Source organism: Pseudorasbora parva, chromosome 19 (assembly GCF_024679245.1).
Source record: "Pseudorasbora parva isolate DD20220531a chromosome 19, ASM2467924v1, whole genome shotgun sequence".
In the NCBI taxonomy this organism is placed as follows: Eukaryota; Metazoa; Chordata; class Actinopteri; order Cypriniformes; family Gobionidae; genus Pseudorasbora; species Pseudorasbora parva.
The window spans coordinates 7,885,020-7,912,226 of record NC_090190.1 but is presented as its reverse complement, the minus strand read 5'-3'; the positions used below and the strand labels follow the sequence as shown (position 1 = coordinate 7,912,226).

The 27,207-nt window shown below is 38.6% G+C and overlaps 1 protein-coding gene across 3 annotated transcripts in view; it reads right to left on the bottom strand.

Annotated features, from left to right (window-relative positions):
- Positions 1–4,430, bottom strand: part of col16a1 (collagen, type XVI, alpha 1) — a 101,532-nt gene extending 97,102 nt beyond the window's left edge. For all 3 annotated transcript variants that reach the window (XM_067425827.1, XM_067425829.1, XM_067425828.1), the window contains exon 1: positions 4,052–4,430. The gene's annotated coding sequence lies outside the window, so the exon portion shown is untranslated. The remainder of the gene's footprint in view (positions 1–4,051) is intronic.
- Between the last annotated feature and the right edge of the window lie 22,777 nt (positions 4,431–27,207).

The window sequence follows — 27,207 nt, the reverse complement described above, 5'->3', positions numbered from 1 at the left end:
AACTGAGAGTAAACACACACAAATGTTGACAGGTCACTAAATACAGTACATACCACAGAGACGGACGTCCTGCTGTTGCTGTTTCTCATGTTCAGTTTATTTCAGCCTCAGGATCTGATTCTGGATCATATCTATTAGCTGAGATCAACAGCCATGGGGTTTCTCCACGCTTGAGGACGTCACCGCTTTGTTCGCACTCGTCATTCTTTAGCTCCGCCCACACGGTACGCCTCCAGGCGCTCGTTTTTTCCGGAAAGACTCGGTACAGCCTATATTTCTTTTATAAATATAATAAAACTAAAGACTTTTCGGAGATATGAAGGATGCAATACTACTCTATAGGTACTCAAGATTGACATGAGATTGACTGAAACTGAGTGTTTTACCCCCCCCCCCCCTTAAACAGTGTATAATTATTATTCTGCCAACCCTGCAAGTCATAAATAATATTAGATAGAAATATTCTAAAATCAACACAATCAGATGTGAATGCGTATCAACAGTATGAGTGTGCAATCTCATGAAATGTATATACGCCAAAATTAGTTTTTCTCGTGCATGATACAATCTTTTTGTGCCGTATATTGGACACAATCCTGGGTTGGGTGGGTGGTTTGTTCATAAAATATGCACATACGCATAAAGTGCGTATCATATGATGCGAAAAACTGCGTAGCATATGCACGCTAAAACTCATTTTGGCACATGCATTCCACGAGATTGCACACTCGTACTATTAATACAGCATTATTATTTCAACACACATGAGTTTTCATGTTTTATGGGGACTTTCCACAAAATCTGTTTAATCTGTCTCCTATCCCTAAACCTACCTATCACAGAAAACTTTCTAAAAACATAATTTATGATTTATATTATAAGCTGTTTTTCTCATAGGGACCAAAATTTGCATTGTGTCCTCATAACGTAGGGTTTACCTGGACCGACCACACACACACACACACACACACACACACACACACACACACACACACACACACACACACACACACACACACACACACACACACACACACACACACACACACACACACACACAATTATATTTCCCCTTAGCATGAAATATCAAACTCTCTTATTTGTACTAATGATTTACGTGTATGATTATCTCTGTGCATATGAAGGAATTCAGCACCTTTAATTGCATGTAACATAATGAAACTAAACAGACTATGAAGTGCATCTCAAATATGTTTACATGTGTTCACAGAACCAACATCACCTCACTCCCCGGTTTACAGACATGCTGCTCACTGAGAGTGACCCTCACTGACACGTCTGGACATGAACCTGTCAGAGTGATGTATTAGTCAGAACGCCCCAGGGACAAAGTCTTCTCCTCTGCCTTTAATGGCTTCCTTGTAAATTTCAGCCTGTCGGTGATGTTTGTGCAGGCAACCCCTAATCTGCATCCTCCGACTGAGGTCATGCCAACTATAGGCACTGTACCAGTTGAGACACTGAAAGTGAAGGTGTCAGGCGAAATGACACCACACTGTAGTGTACACTATCACCTAAAGATGAGAAACGCTCTACCTTTTTTCACCGGCTGCCAGCACGTCTGTTTCTATCATTTCGATTCAGTTATTTACAACGCTCTAGCTCGCTTCTCACCACAAAATCAAGAGTGTTCTAGTAAACAAGACAACATCCATTTCAGGTGAGCGAGGCGGAGATACTCCATTACTTTTATTCAATGCCTCTGGGCAATTTCTCATTACCATTCGCTTCCATGCACAGAAAACGGAATGGAAATTAAAGCTTGTGCTTGTTTTGTTCCCATTTCACTTTGTTTGCCGTGCAGCGAGAACAGCTGGACCGCACAGATAAAGGAAAGAGTCTCTCTCGCATTTTGTCTTGGCTTGGTGCCCAGCAATCTGAAGTGAATGTCTATAGTCGAAATGACAAAAGCACTAGTTAGGGAATCAAGTGGGCTACAAACGGCAATTTACAGCGTTTCAATGAAAGATTGATAATCAATCTATGCATGCGAAAACAATAATTCGGGACCATCTAAGAGAATGGCTAAAAGTGACAAATGTGCATTTTTAATAAACAAGAGCTTTAATTAGCTTTTGTTAAAATGTCTACCATCATTTTGTTTTGCAGACCGCTGACAGGAAGCAGGCTGTCAAGAATCCGCGCAGTGCGTTGTTTTCATGTCAGAGCCTGAGAGCTCAGGGAAAGAGGGAGTGTTAAACTTTCTCTCCCTCTCTTCAGAACAGTACAAACAAGCGACAAACAGTTTTCCTAATTTATAGTGCTGTCAGCTAATAGCTGGGTTATAAGCAAAAATCACTATTTCGGGATCGCAAGGTCCATGTAACTGGTGTGAAAACCTAATGATATGACAGTACTAACATCCTAATGGTTTAAAAAGAAAGTTAGGCTGACCCTGGAGCATATGTAATGCATGCAGGACAGTAGCTGCGCTTGTAAAACTCACTCCCCTGATTTAAAGAGGCATGTTAAAGGTGGTCTTTCGCATTCTCTTGAGCATGCTTGCCTCCCACACCGGAGATGCCGGTTCAAGTCCCATTTGGAGTGGGTCGGGTAGACCAGTTACACATATACCCAAATTTTCAATTCAGAGCTTTAAGTTCCATGAACCTGGGAGCTAGAGGACACTTCAAACACATGCAGAGAGCAATCCAGAGAGATTTATAATCGGGTCTGTGGCATTTGTAATCATGTCTGCGGCACTGTTTAACCTTCAATTACATCTGTTTTGCAATCATTCTTTCCCGAAGGAGCATTTAACTTTGTTCTTTTTTTTTTCTGTTGCGACGTCTTTCTCACTCAAGGAGACTGGAACTGGTTTGCTTGATGTTTGGTTTATCAAACCAAATATAATTCTTAATGGGAATTAGCTGCAAATTCACCACATTCACAAACGGGTATAGTCTGTGTCCACAAGTTATGTTGCAAACATCTCTTCACCTTGTCTCCCCCTGCTTAAGAGCAGATGGTTTTACCATCAGATAGAGCATGCTTTTTTTCCTCTCCTACGGGCTGATTTTGAAAAAAATTCCTGTGTGTACCCTAGGCAGCGAGTGTGCTGAGAAGGTTGAGAAAGAGGTCATGAATGAACTATGGTCTGTATCAAATTTAAAAGCACCTTCCCAGAGGGTTGCATGAAGAACTGTCCTTCAGATTACACTTTGAAAGCAACATCATGACAAGCAATATTTTCAATGGCCACTTTCGTAAATTATCAGAGAAAAGTGTGAGATTTCACAGCAGCACACTGGAGATGCTTCCAAACTCCTCACACAGACAGCATCACAGGGTCCAGGGATGTGATCAAATGTAACTTGCTCCAACCGCCCGCTCCATGAGCGGCATGAGAGTCGGATGGTCTAACAAGGAGGCTAAAGGCTGCAACTTCTGACATCAGTCGCTAGAGCGTCTCTTGAGATCAGAGAAGTGAGGTTTACTCACACAGCGCCTGCTAGCTGGCCTCCGTTACACATATTCCAAATGTGACACGCAGCTATCCAGATGTGCCTGTGGAGAAAGCAGCTCTCATTCTGTCTCTGGCACTTTCTTCAGTTTTTATAGGCCTATGACTTTAAACAATACTGCTGTGTATAATGCTGTGATTTGTATTAATGTAAAAGCCAAAACCAATGTATGTAATATTATTATTAGCCTAAATACAATATGTATAAAAAAGTAAACTGGGAAGGTCCAGTTTTTTTTTTTTTTTTTGGACTAACTGCATGTTGAGTAGGCTATATATAGCATGTGCCCCATTAAAATAAAAGAAAGAAATATTAATAATATTTGAATAATAATGGGGGGAAGGTATAATAACATATCTGATATAGATTGAAGCATTCCTATCATTTGCATCCCCACAAAGCATGAAAGGCATTATCATATGCATTAATGAATTAGTGAAATGCATATAGAATAGGCTGCAAATGTCTCAACAAAACTAATGTAAAAAGATAGCTCTGGGAAATTTGCAAGGATCCTCGTCGCCGTAAAGATTTCCCATATGTCAGATAGAAAAACATAATTTTACCTTCTGTGATCGTTAATCCAATGAATTATGGCCACATTAATCCACAAAAACTGTTCTTAGTGTAATCCAATTTGCTGAAAGAGCTTCCAAGAGTCCTCTCCTGCGTGGATAAAGTTTTTGCATGGGAGTTCTCCTTCTCCAACTCTTTTCTCCCCTCCCCTCGCAGTTGTTTTATTAAACTTTCCCCTCGCTGTCGTTCCTCGATGGGAGAATCTCCAGAAATGCGCGTGATGACATCATCATCTGCTCAGGCTGTGGAAACGCGCCGCGGGCTTTTCTTTCCGCTGCCGCCTCCCACAAGTCGTGCTTTGTTTGATTCCCCATTTTTTACTATGATTCCACGGCTGAGGAACTTATCTGAGGTCACGGTAACGCAGACAGCGCCGCGGGTTAGACAGGTCATCGGTGACTGAAAACCCAAGGCAAAATATTACAAACTGCTGCCACAGTTTTGATGGTAAGCATATGGTAAACGGCAAAAAGTCGTCTGGTCCTTGTTCTGCTGTTTCTGCTTGGGCAGTAAACCATATGGACTGGATTATATCGTTTCCCGTGACTATAGCCTATACGTTTTTAACTGAAAGTAGCTGACACTTATAACATTTCACTATGGTAATTAATAACTTCCTCCAAAAAATATTCCCAGTGTCCAAATATGCATATTTAGCCTACTAGGTATGTCGAATGAGTATATGATAACTGAATTCATAATATTGATGAAACAGTATACCTGGAGGACATTCATCCACTTTGAAGTGTCCAACCACTAGACATTTTGCTTTGGAGCCATTGGAGCTGAAAAAAATGTGTGTTGGCTGTTTGATAGTTTACAGTGAAATCAACTTGCTGAAGGTTTTTGAAGAACAATGGTGACATGTATGGGTCATTCTGCAATATGAAAGTATTTGAAAATGTGAATTTATTAATATCCCAAATAACAATCATACAACAACGTTTGTCATTAGAAAATTATTATTTAGCACATTGGCATCGGAAGCTCGAAATTTGGGTGGGACCCAAATTTTTACTGGAGTAGATTCCATTTACATTAAGTGCAGATGGACCACCTTGTTTACTAAACATCTGTAGTGTAGCTCAGGCAGGAAGACAATGACAAGGATATATGTTGCTCAGATGACGTTTACTGAAGAAAGGCTCAATATCCATACAAACACAATACAGCTCACAAAAAAGCTCTTAGCATACTAGCTTATAATTCTGTAATAATAAGTCCCGTGCAAATCGGCATCTCTGTGATTTGGCCAGGATTAGGCGGATCGTATATCATTTTTGCAAGGTTTTTGTTTCCTGTGCGCATCTTTATCTTTAACGAAGAATAGAGGCTGCCTTCTTAATGCGCACCATTTTGTGAATTCCCGCACGGATTATACTTTCACTTTAGAATGAGTACCAATTTGGGAGTAAATTGCTTGAATGGTGTGTTTAATATTAAAATCAATAGCCTACAATTCTTAATAAAAACATAACATAACTTGCCTAAACGGGCGCTTTTACATTTAGCTTTGAAACTGAATCTTCCACTGTATATTGTCAGCTTCTCACTCGTGATAAATTAAATCTGACTCCTGCCGCTTGTCTGTGCTCAATTCAGTTTTGCGTCTGCTCTCTGAAAAAAGAAAGAAAAAAAGATTTGTATTACTATAAAACAATCAAGACGATATCGATAGGCCTACATATGACTTTTTATGACTTTATACAACGAAAAAACATTTACAAGTCTTGACATCATATCCAAAGTCACTAAATTCAAATAAAATCACAGGCTTTGCTTATCCCATGCGAATGTGCCAAACAAAATTCAGACATGGGGGAGTAATTTCTAAATCACAGAGGCCCCTAGATAATACTAATCCTGTGCAAATAGGGCAAAAGACTGAGTGAGGAGGATGAAACTAAAATAGGGAACCAAAACGAGTTAATTGACAAGACACAGATTGTAACCAAGAACACAATTAAATGGCGGGAAACTAACAAAGGAACATGTGACAAGTGTAAAAACAATGAAAACAGACTATACATGTGACAACATCTGGCTGGACTAGACAAAATTACAGAAGACACTGAATTATTTGCAGTGACAGTAGTGGAGGGGCAAGGCACATGGAAGAAAGTTTTGATGCAAATTGACCCAAGGTTCGAATTTGTCTTTTTCCAGACTCGCTCTAATCCCTTTTCCTATCACATATCAGTTCATATGCAGATTTTGTGGCAGGTGTCCATGAATCCCTCCATTATACTGAGTGGCAAAGCTGGATCTTAACTTCACCACACTCTGGACCTTGAATGTGCAGAGCATGCTGGGAACCTAAATAGTTAGCAGGACCTGCATGTAAAAAAAACCCCAAAAAAACATTGAGAAAACTTAAAAGTTTAAGGCAACCAGCTGCAGAACATTTTTGAGTCTTCTCAACTTAGGGTCAATAGTTATACAAACTTTGTTTGAGTTATATCAACTTTTTTCATGTTAAATAGTTGAATAAACTTTAAAAGCTGAATTTGTCATACAAAACATAAATTGGATTTTTTACAGTGTGGAGGATTACAATAAGTGTGTAGCTTCTTTTCTCAAAACAAGCCATACACCAACTATCACTAAAAGAGTTCTGATGCTCAAGGAACCACCACATTTGAACAGAATACTTTGTGCAATTTCAGTAATTATTTGCCTTGTGTTGTGTGCAGATAAACACTATACTGCCCAATGCCTGCCTTTACATGCCCAGGAACTTTAATGACATCCCATTCGTAATCTGTAGGGTTTAATATGGAGTTGGCCTACCATTTGAAGCTATAACAGCTCCAACTCTTATGGGCAGGCTTTCCAAAAGGTGTGTTTATGAGAATTTCTGACCATTCTTCTAGAAGCGTATTGGTAAGGTCTAGCACTGATTTTGGAGGCCTGGCTCGCAGTCTCTGCTCTAATTCATCCCAAAGGTGTTTGTATCAGGTTTCACTCTAGTGGTGTCAAGTGGTGGCATGCTTTACACCACTGCATCCAACACTTTGTATTGCACTTGATGTAAGGTTTTGATGCAGCTGCTCGGAAATAGAAACCCATTCCATGAAACTCTCTACAAACTGTTCTCGAGACAATCTGAAGGCCACACTTAAGTCAGGTGCACACTGTGCGATCTTGCCCGCGATTTTGTCGCCTGAGCCAAATTTTGCAAATCCTAAACGATTCCTCTGCTAAAATCTGACGTCTTTTATCTTTAGTTTGACATGTTCACCGGCAGCCGATTAATGACCACTGCGATCAAATTTTACCTCAGACGAAATTCTGGCAGTATCAGAAGATTTGCCGCACAATCCTGCAGTGTGACTTCTCCTATTACGATAGTCAAATATCTAGATTTTTTAAGAAAAACTGTGACCAAAATGAGAACTAGAGATTTCTTTGTACCCACCATTTCAGTCGCACATGTATTGAACGCGTCACTAATCGATGATATAAAACTCCGGATGAGTTTTCTTGCATGTCAGTTTTTAGCGCTCCTTGACTATCATACAGTCTGACAGTCATTATATCAACTCAAATTTTCAATTTCAATAAACTCAAAATTTTAAGGCAACCAGGTTACTTACTTTTTTAAGTTTGACCAACAATTTTTTTTTACAGTGTAGCTATTGACTCTGCAGAAAGTTGGCGACTTCTGCGCACTGTGCGCCTCAGCATGCGCTGACCCCGCTCTGATTTTACATGGCCTACCACTTCATGGCTAAGTTGCAGTTGTTTCCAGTTGCTTCCACTTTGTTATAATACCACTAACATTTGACCGTGCACTATTTAATAGTGAAGAAATTTTCACAAATAGATTTTTTTGCACAGGTGGCAATCTATCCCAGTGCCACACTTGAATTCACTGAGCTCCTGAGAGCGACCCATTGGTTCACAAACGTTTGTAGAAGCGTCTGCATGCCTAAGTGCTTGATTTTATACACTTGTGGCCATGAAAGTGATTGGAAGACCTGAATTCAGTGATTTGGAGGGGCGTCCTAAATCTTTTGGCATAGTGTATATTTATGATCTATTCAATTAGTTAATCAGGGCAGTACTAAATAAAACACATTTTTGAATGAAAATGAAAATATAAACAAATTGTCAATTTAAGAACAGAATCCACTGGCTGCATCTTTATGGTCTATTAAAAAATTATATTTAATTTATATTTATATTATATAAATTATAAAAATATATTTGTAGAGTGTATTTGAGCTCTTTGTCGTACAATGCATTATCTTTAATTCTTAATTGTATAAAGATCCTAAATCCTATCGTTTTGCATCATGATATGTTAAAAATGGGCTGAGCACTCCAACACTTTTGACTTTTGCACTGCAGATTAGTCATGGCTTGATAAAGTCAGCTTTAACAACCCAATAACTTTCATTGAACAAGTAAAATATTGAGCAGCAGAGCTGCTAAACTACTTTTGTCATCATCTTCAATCTTTTTTGCACAAAGGGCATAACCTTTGACTTAACAACTTGGTTCTCTTAGACTTCAAAGTTCTTAAAAAAAAAAAAAAAAAAAACAGGATGTAAGAGGCTGCGATGATGGGGACATCTGGAAAAAGGTGTTAGACTGTCTTCATTTGCCTCAAGACTTCTGTACTATGCGAAACACAAAATCTAGAAATCAGATTCAGAGATGTCCGTAATGTATCATGATCAAGGAAGTGTAAAAGCCCAGATTTTAAATACTAATGCTGCAGAATTGTGTTCCTGAGTTAGCCTGCACAATATGAAGTCCAACGTTTTTCTCTGTGGTTTTGCTGTGCTGTTTAGAACGATGATGGACATTCTTGATGCCATATCATAAAATATAGATGAGATGATGTAAACTATGTTGTAAAAAACATACCCCGGGGGATACAAATAAGCAGCAATGGTGCTGGAGCACAGCCAAAACATGTTTCATCTGCAGTTAGACCATTAAATAATATGACAGAGAGGACTAGCATTCATATTTAGTCTGGGTTCTACATATCAAAGTTTTTATGATCCCCTGTCTGCCAGACATGTTCTCTAAAGTGGGAGAAGGGTGGGCAGAAATAGCTTTCCTCACAGAATACCCTATCTGCATAACAGCTTTAAAAAACATCCAAAATTACCTTAAAATACCTTTAGATTACACTCAGAAAAATACATTAAAAAATGCTTGGTTATAAACAACCCAAATTGTTTCAAATTGTTCAAATTTAATATCTTGATTAAAATGAACCCAAAGTATATTGGAAATGAAAAATTATAATATTTATATCGTTTAATAAATGAACAAATAAGTTTAATTGATAATATAATATAATATAATATAATATAATATAATATAATATAATATAATATAATATAATATAATTAAACAATGCACATTAATTAAATAGCTTAAAGGGTTAGTTCACCCCAGAGTCCTGCAACGGGTCGGGTACCCGCGGGTCTGAGGGAGCTCGGAAACACAAGGACGAGAGATCACCAGACCTGGATTTGACGTTGAGTTGTGTTTACATTTTATTGTGTGCGCTTGGCAGATGTCCATGAGCATGAGGGGCTGCCCATGTTACTTTCGTTTTGTTTGGTTAAAGTCTTTTAAATGTTCGCCGGTTCCCGGCTCCTTCTTCCCCCATCGAACATATTGTAGGCTATTACAATTTCTATGTCCAAATTACCATTGCACATAGGCCTACACGCAACAACGATATGCCATTTGAACCATCACGTAACCACCACTGCGACATTGAAACTTTTGTTGATGCAGATGGGGCGAGCGTTGCAGGAGTAGCAATAGATGAAGTAAAAGTAAAGTTGGTGAGTGGAGTAACGTTAGCTATATGAGTTGACAATGAGTCTTTAAAGGCACTTTTGACTGTTTCATTAGCCCATTCATGACGCGGTTGATGTTGAGAGAGGTACAGGATAAAAAAATAAAGCATTTTAATTTGAATGTTTTAGCGTGTTTGATTTATCGCGGGCACGGGTCGGGTAACGGGCCAAATATTAACGGGTCTGGGCGGGTACGGATTTAATTTTGATATTTTCACGGGTCACGGGTCGGATCTGGTGCTAAACCTTGCGGGTACGGGCGGGGGCGGGTCTCCAAAAATGGACCCGTGCAGGACTCTGGTTCACCCACAAAAAAAATTGATGTCATTAACTCCTCACCCTAATGTTGTTCCACACCCCTAAGTCCTCTGTTCATATTCGGAACACAGTTTAAGATATTTTATATTTTAGTCCCAGAGCATATGCGGTCGATGCACACTTCACTGTCCATGTCCAGAAAGCTAATAAAAACATCATCAAAGTAGTCCATATGTGACATAATTTAGTTAATTAGAATCTCTTGAAGCATCAAAAATACATTTTGGTCCAAAAATAACAAAAACTACGACTTTATTCAGCATTGTCTTCTCTTCTGTGTTTCTCAAATAAAGATTCAAACGGCCATGAATCAGTGAATCGATCAATGATTTGGATCGCCAATGTCCCGTGATTTTAGCAGTTTGGATCGCGTGTCAAACTGCCAAACTGCTATGTGAAATCACGTGACATTGGTGATCAAGAAGAAACTATCATGCAAAATCAGAGATATAGAGAATGGTGTTATGATGCTAAAAATTCAGCTTTGCGATCACAGGAGTAAATTACATTTTAAAATTATATTAAACAAAAAGGTTATTTTAAATTGCAAGGATATTTCAAAATATTACTGTTTTTACAGTATTTATATATTTGCAGATTTGGCAACCAAACCCAAACTTTGAATGGTAGTATATATATATATATTATATATATATATATATATATATATATATATATATATATATATATATATATATATATATATATAATATATAATATATATATATATATATATATATATATATATATATATATATATATATATATATATATATATATATATATATATATATATATATATATATATATATATGCTTTAAGGACATTCTACATTCGTGTAGATTTCTCGTGATTTTTGTATATGTGCTATCCAAATTTTTTTTGCATATTGTCACTTAACAATTGATTTTGCTGATCATTCAAATGGATCCATGGAATGAGTAAAGTAATTGGATAATGAAAAAAAGGTCAGGCACAAATGATGCCAGTATTCAAGCTTAATATGTGTGACATTGTTTGTAACATTTCTCAAGGTTTCTAAGAACATTTGTTGCAGGACTGTTGATCAGAATAGATTTTAAATGAAGCAATTTTCGGTGAAAAGAAATAGATTTCTATGAGAAATGTCATTTTCTGCTTGCCCATAAAGCCTAAGGCACACTGCAAGATTGAAGATGGTCCCTATTCATACTGGGTTGTGAAATCGTGAATTTGAATTGAGGTAGCACATTTAAAGGGATAGTTCACCCCAAAATGAAAATTCTCACCCTCAAGTTGTTCTTCTGCTGAACACAAAATGAGAAATTTTGAAGAATATCAGTAACCAAATAGTTGGTGGACCCTATTGACTTCCATAGTACCCCCCTCCTCCTATGTACTATGGAGTAAATCCCCCTAAGTCAATAGGGTTCATCAAAATCAAATTTTAGGTTGAACTCTCCCTTTTATGAAGCAGAATTAAAATTACCTGGAAGTCATATAACGGCAATAACAGTTAAGTAAAATAGGGAAGTTTTGTCTGAAAAAAACTTGACATTTATAAGTGTTATAAATTTTACGGCCAGCCATGCAAAACAAAATATTATTTTAAATGTCACCTAAATGAAGTTCAAATTCACGCTCTAGTAGAAGCACATCTAAAAAAAGCAAGCACACTAAGGGTGTGTTCACGCTTGGTATGTTCGGTTAGATTAAAATGAACTCTGATGCTTTGTTAAATTGGTTCATTTGAATAAGTGTGAATGCTGCCATCTGAACCCTGATGACCACCAAACACGCGCTGAAAAGATGGGTCTCGGTCTGCTTCCAAACAGACTCTGGTGTGGTTTGAATTAAATAGTAATTCAACATGGACTGAATACATACACTCACAATATCCCCCCCCCCCCCCCCCACATACTATTATCTAATCAACCAATCACATGGCAGTTGCTTCAATGCATTTAGGGATGTGGTCCTGGTCAAGACAATCTCCTGAACTCCAAACAGAATGTCAGAATGGGACAGAAAGGGGATTTAAGCAATTTTGAGAGTGGCATGGTTGTTGTTGACAGACGGGCCAGTCTGAGTATTTCATAATCTGCTTAATTACTGGGATTTTCATGCACAACCATTTCTAGGGTTTACAAAGAATGGTGTGAAAAGGGAAAAACATCTGCGGCAGTCCTGAAGCCACAACATGCACAACCTTGAGGGAAATGGGCTATAACAGCAGAATTTGGCGTAAACAGAATGAGAACATGGATCCATCATGCCTTGTTACCACTGTGCAGGATGGTGGTGGTGGTGTAATGGTGTGGGGGATGTTTTCTTGGCACACTTTAGGCCCCTTAGTGCCAATTGGGCATCGTTTAAATGCCACAGCCTACCTGAGCATGTCCATCCCTTTATGACCACCATGTACACATCCTCTGATGGCTACTTCCAGCAGGATAATGCACCATGTCACAAAGCTTGAATTATTTCAAACTGGTTTCTTGAACACGACAATGAGTTCACTAAACTAAAATGGCCCCCACAGTCACTAGATCTCATCCCAATAGAGCATCTTTGGGATGTGGTGGAACGGGAGCTTGGTGCCCTGGATATGCATCCCACAAATTTCTATCAACTGCAAGATGCTATCCTATCAATATGGGCCAACATTTCTAAAGAATGTTTTCAGCACCTTGTTGAATCAATGCCATGTAGAATTAAGACAGTTCTGAAGGCAAAAGGGGGTCAAACACAGTATTAATATGGTGTTCCTACTAATCTATTAGGTGAGTATATACATGTAAACTAAATAAAAACAGCACACAATGTCACAAGAAAAGAACAGAATGCTCATATCATCATAGCTGCATCAGAAACGTGTCTCCTCACAGCAGTTCTTCGTTTGTGTTTGTCTCCTGCCATTGTTTTGACTCCTTTACACGTTTTATAAGCTCTTCACGAGTTCTAAGCTGGTCAAAAAACCACCATATGTAGGTAACACACATACAAAGAGTGCATTTATCCCAGCACACAGCATCATTTTGCAAGTTCGGTACATTCCGTCATGAAATATGGGTAACAAAAGCAAACCAATCAAGTTGTTAACATATCCCTTTGCCTTTTGGTTTAATACCTAAGAAACCAGGGGTAAATGTATTTATTTTTTGGTATGGAGCAAACGAACTAACTACAAGTGTGAACTAAGAGGATTGCATTTGGGACTTCTTGATGTAGACAAGTCACCAACTTAAGCATCAGAGGCGACGAGCTTGAGTCTTCCAGTGCTTGCTATACATTTCTGCAAAAAGTTTAGCATCACAAAATAAAAAAAATTCTGTATCGAAGGAGTGTTTCTTTTATCTCCTACTGCTCTGTTTCGTTTCAATGCTTCAAATTCCTTTTCCCATCTCAAGCTGGTGTTTCTTCACTCTTGAGCAAAGTCCATTTGAAGGAATATGGCCTGGCAGTCATTTTTTTGGCCTTTAACTTCCATTCCATACAGTTTTGCACTCTTAAGAGAATGAGGGATGGAGTGGAAAAAAACGTTTTTTTTTTTTTTCTTGTTTTTTTTCGTTTTCTCACCAAATGCCCTTGGTAGCTGATTCTCAAATAGCATCACACAGAGAAGTCAATGCTCAAGGACTGGGCACACCTATCCAACCACACAATTGGATTTGATTTCAAGGTTCAGCAGAGAGTGACAGATATGAATCATCTAATCTGAGCTTGAACACAGACCCTTACACACATACAGTATGAGAGCCTCATGGAAAAAAGCTGCATCAGTTTACTTTTTTGCGACCATTTTTATATGTAAAAATGAAAATACATATTTACAGATACATTGCAACACTTCTGTATAATCATACAATTATTAACAGTCATATTATGAAATTCAAATATATTACAAAATGCAAATGTTTTATAGATGCTTTCTAAAGTTCCTATATGAGTGTCAGATAATTTTGTGTGTCGATGTCAAAGGAAATGAGTAATAAATCTGGCTCATAAGGACTGACTGTCAATAAGTCAGTTTTTATAATTAGTTTAGTGCAGCATAATCTAAATTAATTGTGCAGCCCTATAGAAAGCCGAAGACTGGTTTGCATAATTAAGGCAACATTGACCCTAGACACATTTTCAGAACAGAAAAGGAAGTTCTGGCCCAAAAAAAATGGGCTCCGCACCAGCCCCTTAAAATCTGCTGAATCAGTAACTGCACCAAGATAAGTTTTCAGAACAGCAACTTGACAAAAACTGACACAAAACAAAACTAGATCACTCCTACAATCTCGATCTTAATTAATAGACGGCTGTTAGGGGATATAGAGGAGAGAGAGAGAGAGAGAGAGAGAGAGAGAGAGAGAGAGAGAGAGAGAGAGAGAGAGAGAGAGAGAGAGAGAGAGAGAGAGAGAGAGAGAGAGAGAGATACGCAAGATAAGTGGACAGATTGGTGGAGCATGTTAGAGTTTTTCTTCACAGTGTTAGAGACAATATGGCTGACACTTCTGCCACATCCAGTGCCAAAGAAAAAGGAAAAGAGAGTCCTCATGGCCAACTGACACATATTCAGACTTCCTTTTTCAGATCCATTTAGGCAGTGGGAGATGGAAAAAACTAAAAGGATGAAACTTGCTGAGACAGAGGAATATAGTCATGACCACAACCGCCAATGGAGTTTGGAACCCTTACAAATGCATCTCTATTAACTCTGGAAACTCAAACAATGTCCACAACTGAATCATGTGACATTTGAACATTTGAGTCTGGATCTGATTTTCTTTTAAAACTAATTTATTTGAACTTGATTGGATAATTTGATTGGGGTTTTTCTATTCTATTCTATTCTATTCTATTCTATTCTATTCTATTCTATTCTATTCTATTCTATTCTATTCTATTCTATTCTATTCTATTCTATTCTATTCTATCAGATGCAGATCAAACAATAGACCCTGTAGTAACCTGGAGTAGATGGATGGGATAGGCAGTCTCTTTGGGAATTCCTTGCACACTCACAATCCCCAATTTTTTCCAGACATCCTTCCAAACATGAACCGCAAAGCTGATCCTAACATGAATCCTGAGTTTTTTTTGCCAAATCTATTTTCCAGTCAGGATGTAAAACAGCCTTCATTCTTCACAGTCTGCTTTTCACTTCTATTCCAACTTTCATTTTTGACTTGAACCCCGCAGACATTGTACCAACACACTTTAGCTTCACAACCAAATTATTCACAATGTAGGCTTTTGTAGTTTTCTAGTTAAGCCAATCTGGCTACGCTTGGAGAATGTTGTTGTTCTATTGTCAAATCTCTCTTCCTGAGCACAAAGGCAATAATGTCATAATTTAAAGACAATAATATTCACTCTCCAATTCAAAAGTACAGAAATAAACAGATTTAGAAACTATAAATGGCAACAGCAATAAGGAATCGAGTCTCAAATGTGAAAGTGACTTCCTGTGTATAATATACCACTTTGCTACTGACATGAATCTGTTTCACAGCTTTTTCACTAATGTGACTGTGCCTTTAAAGTGCAATGGCAGCGTATCAAAATGGCTGCAATTAATGACAAACTTCCTGATTCACACCGAAAGCACATTTGTGAGCTGATGATCTATTCGTGACGTCACCTACAGGATTCTGAAGAGCAGTTCTGAAGTGTAAAGTAGACACAAGCTGGCCATTGCCATCTTGCTGGCGCCTCACTCTCGCATTACTAAAAAAGGTCAAAGAGACGGGACATGGCTGGAGCTGAGGTGACACAATAACTATTAGACAGTAGACAAATGGCAATCCACCTGTCACTCAAAGTGGCCACACCCTTAATTATGCAGAACTTTAAGGCTTTATATAATGTAAATGAATGAGTTGTAAAAAAAATTAACCCCTCACAGTTGAAGGGCAAAATGTTTTTTTTTTTTCCTGCTGTAGAGTTTGGCATTTTAACATGTGGCTCAATGAGATTCAGCTCCCTTTTAGAGCCTTTCCCAGCGGCCAGTCACTGAATTGCAGTTTCAGTCACTTCCGTGTTGACCTTAAAGCCCCTTTCACACTGCACGTGGGACCCGCAATATTCCCGGAACATTGCCGGGTCGCCTTCTGTGTGAAAGCAACCACGTCCCGGTATTGATTACCGAATTCGACCCGGGTCGGGGACCTAGTAACATTGCGGTATTCGACCCGGGACGAGCGCTGTGTGAACAAAAGCCAAAACTAATGCCGCAACGTGTACGTAGTTATCGTGCGACTCCTAGAGCTTGTTTTTTCAATAATACAACCTTGCAGTGCCAGAAGAGCTAGTCTGTGTTTTAAACGCAGAGAGTGTTCGTATACAAAAGAAACTAAAATTAAACAAGCAGAAATGTGCGCAAACTGGACACAAGTCGAGACCACGGAGCTCCTTACTATCGGCGCTGAAGCTGAGATCGCTCGCCATTATACGTCACATCAGGATGTCACGTGTCAACTCGACCCGGGACCATTAGGCGTTGTGTGTAAAAGTGCACACATTACGGTATTTCCCTGGCAGTGTGAATGGACCAAATCTAGCGGCCCGGAAACAAATGCCGGGTCGCATTATCCGTGTATTTGCCGGAATCGCAGTGTGAAAGGGGCTTAAGAGAAACTGGGGGAGGTTGCCTCTTGGAAAAAAATAAGTGCGTTTTCATACTGCCTATGAGGGCGATTGTTCCTGGCGCCCCCTACAGCATTGGTCTGGTTTCACACATCTTCATTCTATCAAACCTTGGTGCTTTTGTTTTCACCATCTTACATCGTCACAAACAATCAAGGTACATGATAGAAAACTTCAGTCAAATAAATTTCAAATAAATAATAAAAAAATATTATATATATACTCCCTGCTCTTGATTGAGTAACTTTAAAGGGGTGGTTCCGTTTTTTTTCCCCGTTTTTTTTTCTTCTAGGTTTGGTTGTGTTTATGGGGCGCAGTATAAGATGTCTTAATGCTTTTTTTTAATTAAACGCGTATTTTTCTTATACTACCTTTATCCCACACCACTGTATCCACTGCCCTTTGAACGGCTCATTTGCTTCCTGCTTCTATGAAGCCCATCCCTCAGAAAAACGCAATGGTCTTAGATTGGTTAGATGGTCAAATGTGGTTTCCTGTATTTTTATTGGCTGTGCCCAGCACAGGTTGCCGGAAACGCCACGTCCCTTACCATTACGGGCAGAAGACACATCTGTGGTGACTAGCCAGGGTTTATGATGTCACCAACCCAGGAAAAAGCTTGTTGTAGTCCAAACCATCTGTTTTTGTAGGCAATAAACTGCCATAACTTTAAAAGACAATGTCTCCGTTTGAATTGAACTTTTAGCGCTGTAACTTTGCAGATACTGTTTATGCTCAAGCAGCAACATTACACACTAACTATAGTTAAAAAAGTGAAATCGCATGCAACCACCCCTACATACATTTCTCATTTGAATGCTGCTGTTAAATGTTCTGGCAGGGATATTAACATGGCGGACTGTGTGTACAGCTCACTCAGGTCTATGCGAATAGGACAGAGTCCGTCTGCAGTCGTGGGCCGTGCCTATGCAATGTGATGTCACATTGCTAAAAATCTGCACGGCTTGTTCTGAGACACTTCTTATGATTTATGGATATTAAAAAAAAGAGTGGGTGGATTTTTACCATTGTAGGGTGGTTGTGTACGCATACTGATAACACATTTATGTTTACTTCAAACACTATATAAAAGCACATTTTGCACAATTGGTAACAATTGGCACTTTTAGGTCTGACCTAATTTAAATAAGACATTTGCTTTGGTTCACACCACCTAAGTAGTCATTATATATATGGATATTATCTTCTATCTGAGCTGTTTGTAAAGTGTCCACACATCAGCTTTCCAGCTGAACATTAAAAGTTGGCTGAAGTGGACTATTGATGTGGCTCTTTAATTAGCTTGAGGCAGCTTGAGCACTAAATCATCTTAAAAAAGCAAAACTGCACTTGAAAGAATTGCTTTGATGCACCTGGAGTACATACTGATGCTTTTGGCTGCCCATGTAATCGAGTTTGTAGGGCTGAAGTCATTTGAATGCGATACAAACATGCCAAGGGCTATGCAGTATAAGCGTACACTTGTTGGTTGTTCATAAACAAATACCTGCATGCATACACACACAGACCTGCTGACTGAACAGTGCAAAAATTCATGCATATATATGAAATATAAAAGACTGCATTTTCTTCTCACTAGAGTCATCCATCCCTATCCACTGGTGTATATAATACATGCAGTTAGTGTCAAACCAAATCAATAAGAGCATGCCTTGGTGAGTCCAGCATAAATATGCCTCCCTTATGTCCTCGGCCCTGTTTGTTATGCTCTTATCCCATTACAGTGGCCTGTGCCTGGCGGTGGTGAGCCCTGTGCGAGGATGGTTTTGATAAACACTCAGAATGGAAGACCAGATGAAAGGTGACTTTTCCTAGACCAGTGAGCCTTCGGCACGAGGGATAACATTTTTGATAAATATTTAAATCTAGACAGCAGAAATGTACTTTTTCCTTTGATCATTTTGTCAAGGAGAGCTTCTCGCGCTCTGTTTTAGCTTTGGGTTCGGGGTCTCTCTGGAATAACATGGTTGACCTGAAGTGCTATAGCTTAGCTCACCAATAAATCAAGTGAAGTGAAAGCACTGAAGTGCTCAAGGCTCTCTGTGCCAAAGAATGGACCCAGGCAAGCTCATGCTTGATAAAGGAATAGTTCACCTAAAATGACAATTATGTTATTATTATATGTCCTCATGTAGTTCCAGAAAGGTATGATTCTCTTCTTGTGTGGAACACCAAAAGAAGAATTCTGAAGAATGAAATAGTTGCTTTTCCCAGTTATTGGAAATGGAAAAAAGCACCATAAATGTATAAAGTAGATCATATTACACAATCAGTATTGCAAAATCATCTGAAGTCATAAAAGCTTTGTACTGTATGAAATTGGTTATTCACAGAACATGTTTTTAACATATTTTGGTAATATTTTATTTTACAGTATTTTTTCCCCATGTAGACACTACACTGTAAACGCTCATAATAACTAATTGGTTTGAGTAGATCTAACTCAAAATAAACAAATGAGTTCAATCAAATGAACTTTTATGAGTATTTGGAACTTTCTTTTTCTACTGTGTCCACAAAACTGACACATTTGAAGTAATCTGAATTGTTTCATCGTTTTGAGTTTTATGAACTTGTTTCTTTTAATTTAGACAAATTTAAAATTAAGTGTGGGATTCTATTTCCGAGCATACTTTGCCATGACACTCGAAAGGGAGAGTAAATGCTAAAATGAAGTGTTATATGTTTGTTTGTGAAAGATTACAGTTAAGTTGGGGATTTAGTAGTGTTTTGTGGTTTGTTATGTTAGTTTAGAAGAGTTTTGTTTATTTTTTGATGACCAAGGATCATGGTGACGAATGGAGCATGAGCAGTTTGAGAACAGATATACAGTATTGTTAGCAATTGCACAATGTTTACGGCTAATTTTACCCAAACACATTGTATGTACCCACTACACATTACAAACAAATGCACATTTTATCCCCACATCTCTTAAACACATGAAACACAATGCATTCAAACATTGCACAAGTCCGAGTATATGTATGATATCAGTCAATAACCAGATCGTGTTAATGCAGCAACAATTTATGTGTGTGTTAGATATATACGTGTGTGCAGTCCATTTATGATCACGGGATTGCTCTGTGACAAGTATGTTAAATGTTTTATATCGCTGAACTCATTCAGCAAGTTCTATCAAAGCATTATGTTACCAATTATCAAGGTAGCATTTACTGGATTAAAAAGGTATACAAGTTTCCACTACTAAAAAATCAAATTGAAAAAGTTTATATTTTAAGTTAAATGTATGATGTCTGAAAAGTTAAGATTAAAACTTTAAAAATTAAAATGCATGAGTAATTAAAAATAAATAAATAATATTCTGCAAGTTCTGCGTACTTAAAGGTGAACTATGTAGTATTTTTGCAGTAAAATATCCAAAAACCACTATAGGCCAGTGTTATATGTTTCCAACTATTTGTAAATTAACAGCAAATTGCTATTTTAACCAAGGAGCTGGGACGTCTGAGGGAGTCGCCTGTCAATTGCATCATATCCGCGTTACCCTCGGTTTCTGTTTACCCTCGGAAACGCTTTACTCTTAGCAGTGTGAACAAGTGTCACAGCAGCCCTGAGCGAACGCACAGAGTAACCTCATAAAATCATTTTAAACAAACTTAAATGTATCTAATATGATAAACAGAGCTGCGTTACCTCATACTCATGACCAGAAAAACGGAAATAGTAGAGATGCCAGGGATCGGAATTGACCAATTTTCTGCATGATCAGCCCTGATCGATTGATCGGCCGATCAGTCACGTGTCGCCGATTTTGAGCCGATCCCTCTACATGCGGCTGCTCACAGCTGCATGCGAACATGTTGTTGTTATGGAAGTTTTTTACTGTGAGCGAAGAAGACACTAATTATGCCATTTGTAAAACTTGACAAACCTACAAACCTAATTAGACACTTAACTCCATCACCACGTGGAACATGCCCAGTTTGAAGAAGGTAACTTAGTAAAGGTAAAACTGCTAAAGCTAGCCAGAGCTCAGAGCCAGCCACAGGTCAGCAGCCTCTCCTATCTTTCCTTGGTATAAGCAGCGAAAAGACCAAAGCATAAGTGCATTTACGAAGAAAATTATGGAATTCATTGCGCTGGATGACCATTCTGGATGAGAATTTACCGTTTCATTTGAGAAAACTATCGTCATATGAACACAGACACTCCAAGGTCTTCACAGTCAATAAAAAAGTTTGCTTTAAAAAAATGATTAATTAACACAATATATTAGGATAAATTACCTTAGCTACATCTCTATGTAACAATAAAACGTCACTAGCCTACTAATAATAATAATTATGCCTAGATGGTTGATTATTTTTCTTTTTTTTTAAAAAACAATGTTTACTTTTATACAGCATACAGCCTTTAAATGTTTATGTTTTATTTACTTACAATGATTATCATCATAAATAATAAACGTAATACTTTTTTCTTTTCTTCAAATGGAAAATAAATAAAATATTTAATAAATAAATAAAAATATATATAAAAAAAAAACATTTAGCTGTGGTACTGAAATTGGTACAGAGTACCGTAAAAACGTTATGGTATTGGTACCGACTACTGGAATTTTGGTACTATGACATCCCTTGCTGGCAAAATGTATTACCCAACTGCTGAACTATTATTTGGAGGAGTATTGTGCACTTCAGTTTTGTTCATTCATAGGATCTTTTGACTTTTGTAAGACAAAAAGTAAAAGAGAAAAAGGTCCATTTATAATGTTTTGTTTCATAAAGCAACTGATTTTCAATTATTCTTTCCTGGCACAGAACACTTATTTTTTGAGAGTTGTTTAAGTGAGAAAAGATCCTATTGTAATGTTTACTAATTTATTTGGCCCCACTTTATATTAGGTGGCCTTAAGTACTATGTACTTACATCAAAAAATAAGTACAATGTACTTACTGTGTTCAAATTGTATTGCAAAACACTTTTGCTGATATTGAGGTGGATAAGGGTAGAGTTAGGGACAGGTGTGGTGGTGTGGGTCAGTTTAAGGGTAGAGTTAGGGACAGGTGTGGTGGTGTGGGTCAGTTTAAGGGTAGAGTTAGGGACAGGTGTGGTGGTGTGGGTCAGTTTAAGGGTAGGGTTAGGGACAGGTGTGGTGGTGTGGGTCAGTTTAAGGGTAGGGTTAGGGACAGGTGTGGTGATGTGGGTCAGTTTAAGGGTAGAGTTAGGGACAGGTGTGGTGGTGTGGGTCAGTTAAAGGGTAGGGTTAGGGACAGGTGTGGTGGTGTGGGTCAGTTTAAGGGTAGGGTTAGGGACAGGTGTGGTGGTATGGGTCAGTTTAAGGGTAGGGTTAGGGACAGGTGTGGTGGTGTGGGTCAGTTTAAGGGTAGAGTTAGGGACAGGTGTGGTGGTGTGGTTCAGTTTAAGGGCAGAGTTAGGGACAGGTGTGGTGGTGTGGGTCAGTTTAAGGGTAGAGTTAGGGACAGGTGTGGTGGTGTGGGTCAGTTTAAGGGTAGTCTTAGGGTCAGGTGTGGTGGTGTGGGTCAGTTTAAGGGTAGAGTTAGGGTCAGGTGTGGTGGTGTGGTCAGTTTAAGGGTAGAGTTAGGGACAGGTGTGGTGGTGTGGGTCAGTTTAAGGGTAGAGTTAGGGTCAGGTGTGGTGGTGTGGGTCAGTTTAAGGGTAGAGTTAGGGTCAGGTGTGGTGGCCTGGGTCAGTTTAAGGGTAGAGTTAGGGACAGGTGTGGTGGTGTGGGTCAGTTTAAGGGTAGAGTTAGGGTCAGGTGTGGTGGTGTGGGTCAGTTTAAGGGTAGAGTCAGGGTCAGGTGTGGTGGTGTGGGTCAGTTTAAGGGTAGGGTTAGGGACAGGTGTGGTGGTGTGGGTCAGTTTAAGGGTAGGGTTAGGGACAGGTGTGGTGGTGTGGGTCAGTTTAAGGGTAGGGTTAGGGACAGGTGTGGTGGTGTGGGTCAGTTTAAGGGTAGAGTTAGGGACAGGTGTGGTGGTGTGGGTCAGTTTAAGGGTAGGGTTAGGGACAGGTGTGGTGGTGTGGGTCAGTTTAAGGGTAGAGTTAGGGACAGGTGTGGTGGTGTGGGTCAGTTTAAGGGTAGGGTTAGGGACAGGTGTGGTGGTGTGGGTCAGCTTAAGGGTATGGTTAGGGACAGGTGTGGTGGTGTGGGTCAGTTTAAGGGTAGAGTTAGGGACAGGTGTGGTGGTGTGGGTCAGTTTAAGGGTAGGGTTAGGGACAGGTGTGGTGGTGTGGGTCAGTTTAAGGGTAGGGTTAGGGACAGGTGTGGTGGTGTAGGTCAGTTTAAGGGTAGGGTTAGAGACAGGTGTGGTGGTGTGGGTCAGTTTAAGGGTAGGGTTAGGGACAGGTGTGGTGGTGTAGGTCAGTTTAAGGGTAGGGTTAGGTGTAAGGGAAGTGTCAACTGTGTAATTACAAACTACAGAAATTAATTACAGACGTAATTAAATGCAGGTATTTTAAAAAATTTAAGTACAATTTAAAAAACATTTATGTACACAATAAGTGCATTGTATCAAATGATTAATTAAAATGTAAGTACATAGTAATTAAGGCCACCTAATATAAAGTGGGTCCATTTATTTTATAATAAAAATATAATTTTGCTTTAAAGAAAAAGTGGATATTGGTTTATATATGCTGTCAATAGTTCTTAGAAAGAAAATCGGAATCGGCAAAAATCGGCATCGGCCGATCTCAATAACAAAAAATCGGAAATCGGAATCGGCCAAGAAAATTGCAATCGGTGCATCTCTAGGAAATAGCGCCGGCGACTGTGTCCCATCATAATAAAAGTCCCGCTGCTCGCGAGCCGTGTGTTTGGCAACAATCGCTCCAGCGGCCTTGCTCAGCTTCTCAACACTCTTGCTCTGCTTCATACTACAGTAACATTAATAATCACATCCATGAACATGATTTCTGACCTAGCCCAATTCTTTTCCACCAGCTGTGAGATGAAAACAGCATGTTTTCAACAACACAAGATTCTGCAAGATTTACAGTGAGTATTTATTATTTCAATAACTGGGTAACATCTACCCATTAAGTTACCTTACATTACCCAGTACACCGTATTACACATACTGTCAAATAAAGTGCAGCAATCTTTTTAGTGAATCATTGATCCAATTCACAAAACGAATAATGAGTCACGTGGTTCTCAAATTCAACTCAAAGACTTGTCTGTTGCAGTAAATAATTGCTTTTTTTCATCCCCAGGCTCCCCAACCCACACAAATGTATTCTATGAAACCCCTAAGACATACTGCATGAGTCATATTGACTACTTTTATGATACTATGGTGCTTTTGAGTCTTTTTTTCTTTTTTTTTCTTTTGGAAGCTCCAGACCCCATTCACTGAATGAAACTGCACAACAGCTGTTTATTCTATGCTTCCACTATTTCTTATAGCCTATCACTCCCTGTACTATTCTGTTTTAATAACACTTGTGTTATCGCCTCCTTAAGATTAATTGCTTCTTGTATTCTTCCTCTGTAAGTCACTTTGATTGCATCTGCTAATTTAATAAATCTAAAAGACTTTCTAATTATGTGTTCCACAACAGGAACGAAGGATTTTAAATGACATAAAGGATAATGACAGAATTTCCTTTTTGGGTGAACTATCCCTTTAAATGAAATACTTGGACCTGTGCATTAATGAAACCATGATTAGATTTAGTTGATAGACTAAGCAATAATTTTAGCTGACTACATTGAAAAATCTAAGAATTGTTAGACAAAAAGAAAAAAAAGAAAAAAAAGAAGGCTTGTGTTAAAAGGAAGTAAAACTTTGCAGCTGGAGGGAAAGCGACAGAGAGAAAGTGAGAGCAAGAGAGTCAATGAGAGAAAGAAAGAGGAGCCTTGGGTGATGAGGGCTGATGGGGCAACATGAATGCTCACATCCTCTCCGCATTAGCGTCTGCAGTGGGACTGCGCCAACAGCAGATGTGGAAAGATCAGCGTGCTGGGAAATTATGCAAATGAAAAGGTGAAGGCTATAACTCACGGATTGATTTAATGCTAAATTATGTGCTGGGATACATGAATGGACTTTGATGAAGCACGACGCATTCAAAGGTTTTAGTTGAGCATGTCTTTCTCTGAATTCTTAAAATCCATTGTGCTTACATCATCCCTCACATCACTGACACCCCTTTCTTTTGTTTTACTGTGTGCATTAGCTGACTCCTAAATGATTGCTGCAGTGTAAAAGACAATGTAAGACTTAACATTAAATGAGATGTTGCAGATTAATGCTAGTCGTTATCTTTTATTGCATAAACAATAGAACATCTGAAGGAAGTCTGATTGCGGGTGAATCTGGGACACTGGGACCTGTATAAGATGCAATGATGGCTTGGTCCAAAGCAGACACAACAGACACACCCCAAACATCTGTCAGCTATTGATCAAAGCTCAGTATAACCACTTTGACAAAAGCATACGCTGTAGTTGCAGAGCCAAAAAATAAATAATAAAAGTAGGCATTGAGTTTCCACACCTTGAAGAAGAAGGAAAAAGAGATAGCCCCTGCTGTAACTAAGCTGCATTTATGAGATAAATAGTGCGAGATGTAGTCATAATTTTAAAATATGACATCAAATTATAATTTTGAGATATAAAGTTGCAATTGTGAGATATATGACAGTGATGCACTTACAATAGAAAATCTTTGCATACAGACAACAATGTCAACAATCCCCATTCACATGGATCCATGAAAAATACTAAAATAGATGTATTAAGGATGCCAGGCCAGTAGATGGCGATGTCACTTTGTAAATAAATGCTACTCACCTATAGAGGGTATATGCACGATGTCACTTTCCCGCCGGACTGAGTGGCAAACAAACTGCTGCATGACTGGAGTTAACAGGGGAAACTGAAACAAACGATTATCAGTTTAAATTAAAGTATAATATATGTGTCCCTTACAATTTAACAAAGATCCAGTGATCCATGTATATGTACATGCAGACATGATTGTGTTTCCTAACATTTATATGAGCAGGATTTCAACGCCGGAGAAATACATAAAGCAAATTTACATTTTATATAAATACAATATCACTTATATCAATTCTAATAAACAATGTCATACTGTCCAGTCCTGTCAGTGTTTATTTAAAAACATCCAAATAGGCAGAATATATAAAGGTAAAAAAATTAATTGATGAGTTGTCAAAAGAATATATAACAATACAATTTATAGGGTATGATTTTACCCCAAAATTCAACATACTGAGACACATGATAACTGTAAATCAGCATTTCGCTGACTGGAGTCCAGTTATTTCTGTGAATTGCAGCTATTAATTTGCTTCTTTTTCGGCAGCGTTCGGAAATCTGAAAAAAAAAAACCTCAGATTTCTTGTCAAATCTGTTTGTACAGTCAGTCTCAAAGCTCTTTCCCGTTTTAGATGCGTTTTGTGTAATTTCACATTCACACTGAAAACGAATGCTTTCTCTCAGTGGGCCTAACCGCAGTCACTCTGGCTGACGGTGACGCCGATCGCGCGCGCGCGTGCGCGCGCATACCCGCTATAGACAGAACAGGTAATATGATTACACAGAGACAATAATGGTATTGTTTTTATTGTTTTAAAATGAGAGTCTATTCTCTCATTTTTATAGTGCAGGTCTCGTGTCTTTGTGTTCGAGTCATTAGTTCCGTGACAGCCCCATATGCAATGCATACACTCCTGAAAACAGAACTGATTAGTTCATCTTTTGAGTCTTCGGGTTCGAGTCATTCGTTCACCGACCCCATTCGATCCTGTACAGAACAGATGGCCTGCCTGTAGCACATGCACGATCAACACAAAATGAACTAATCGCTCTCTGAGACAACTCGTTGTTCGAGTCATATTTAAGATTAGTTTATAAAGAATGAATCATTCATTAATAACACATCACTAAAGTTGTCAACAGAACTTTACTGCACACACACTGGAAGAAGCAGATGAGTGTAAATGATCTTTGCCGGTGTTGTAAAAATAATTTAAGGATACACAGAGTACTTAGCAACACAATCATAATTTTCAGAGAAATAGTAAACATGAATAGCCTGATGTGGTCATTTCTTGTCAGAATAAATCTGAAACTGATCCATTGGGCTGTGATTATGGGGCGTGTTTCAACCCAACCAGGAAAGAAATCAATTGGATAGACCAACAACCAATCAGGGCAAAGGAAGAAACACATTACGTTAGTTGTCAAATGTCAACAGACCTCAACTGCACTGTGTTGCATTTTGTTCCTCGGGTTGTTTTCCGTGTCCGTGGGTTGAAGCGACTATTATGTGATATGTAGACCCATGAATGTAAATTTTAGCAGGCAACCTTGCCAAAATAACTTTTTACCCCTCAAA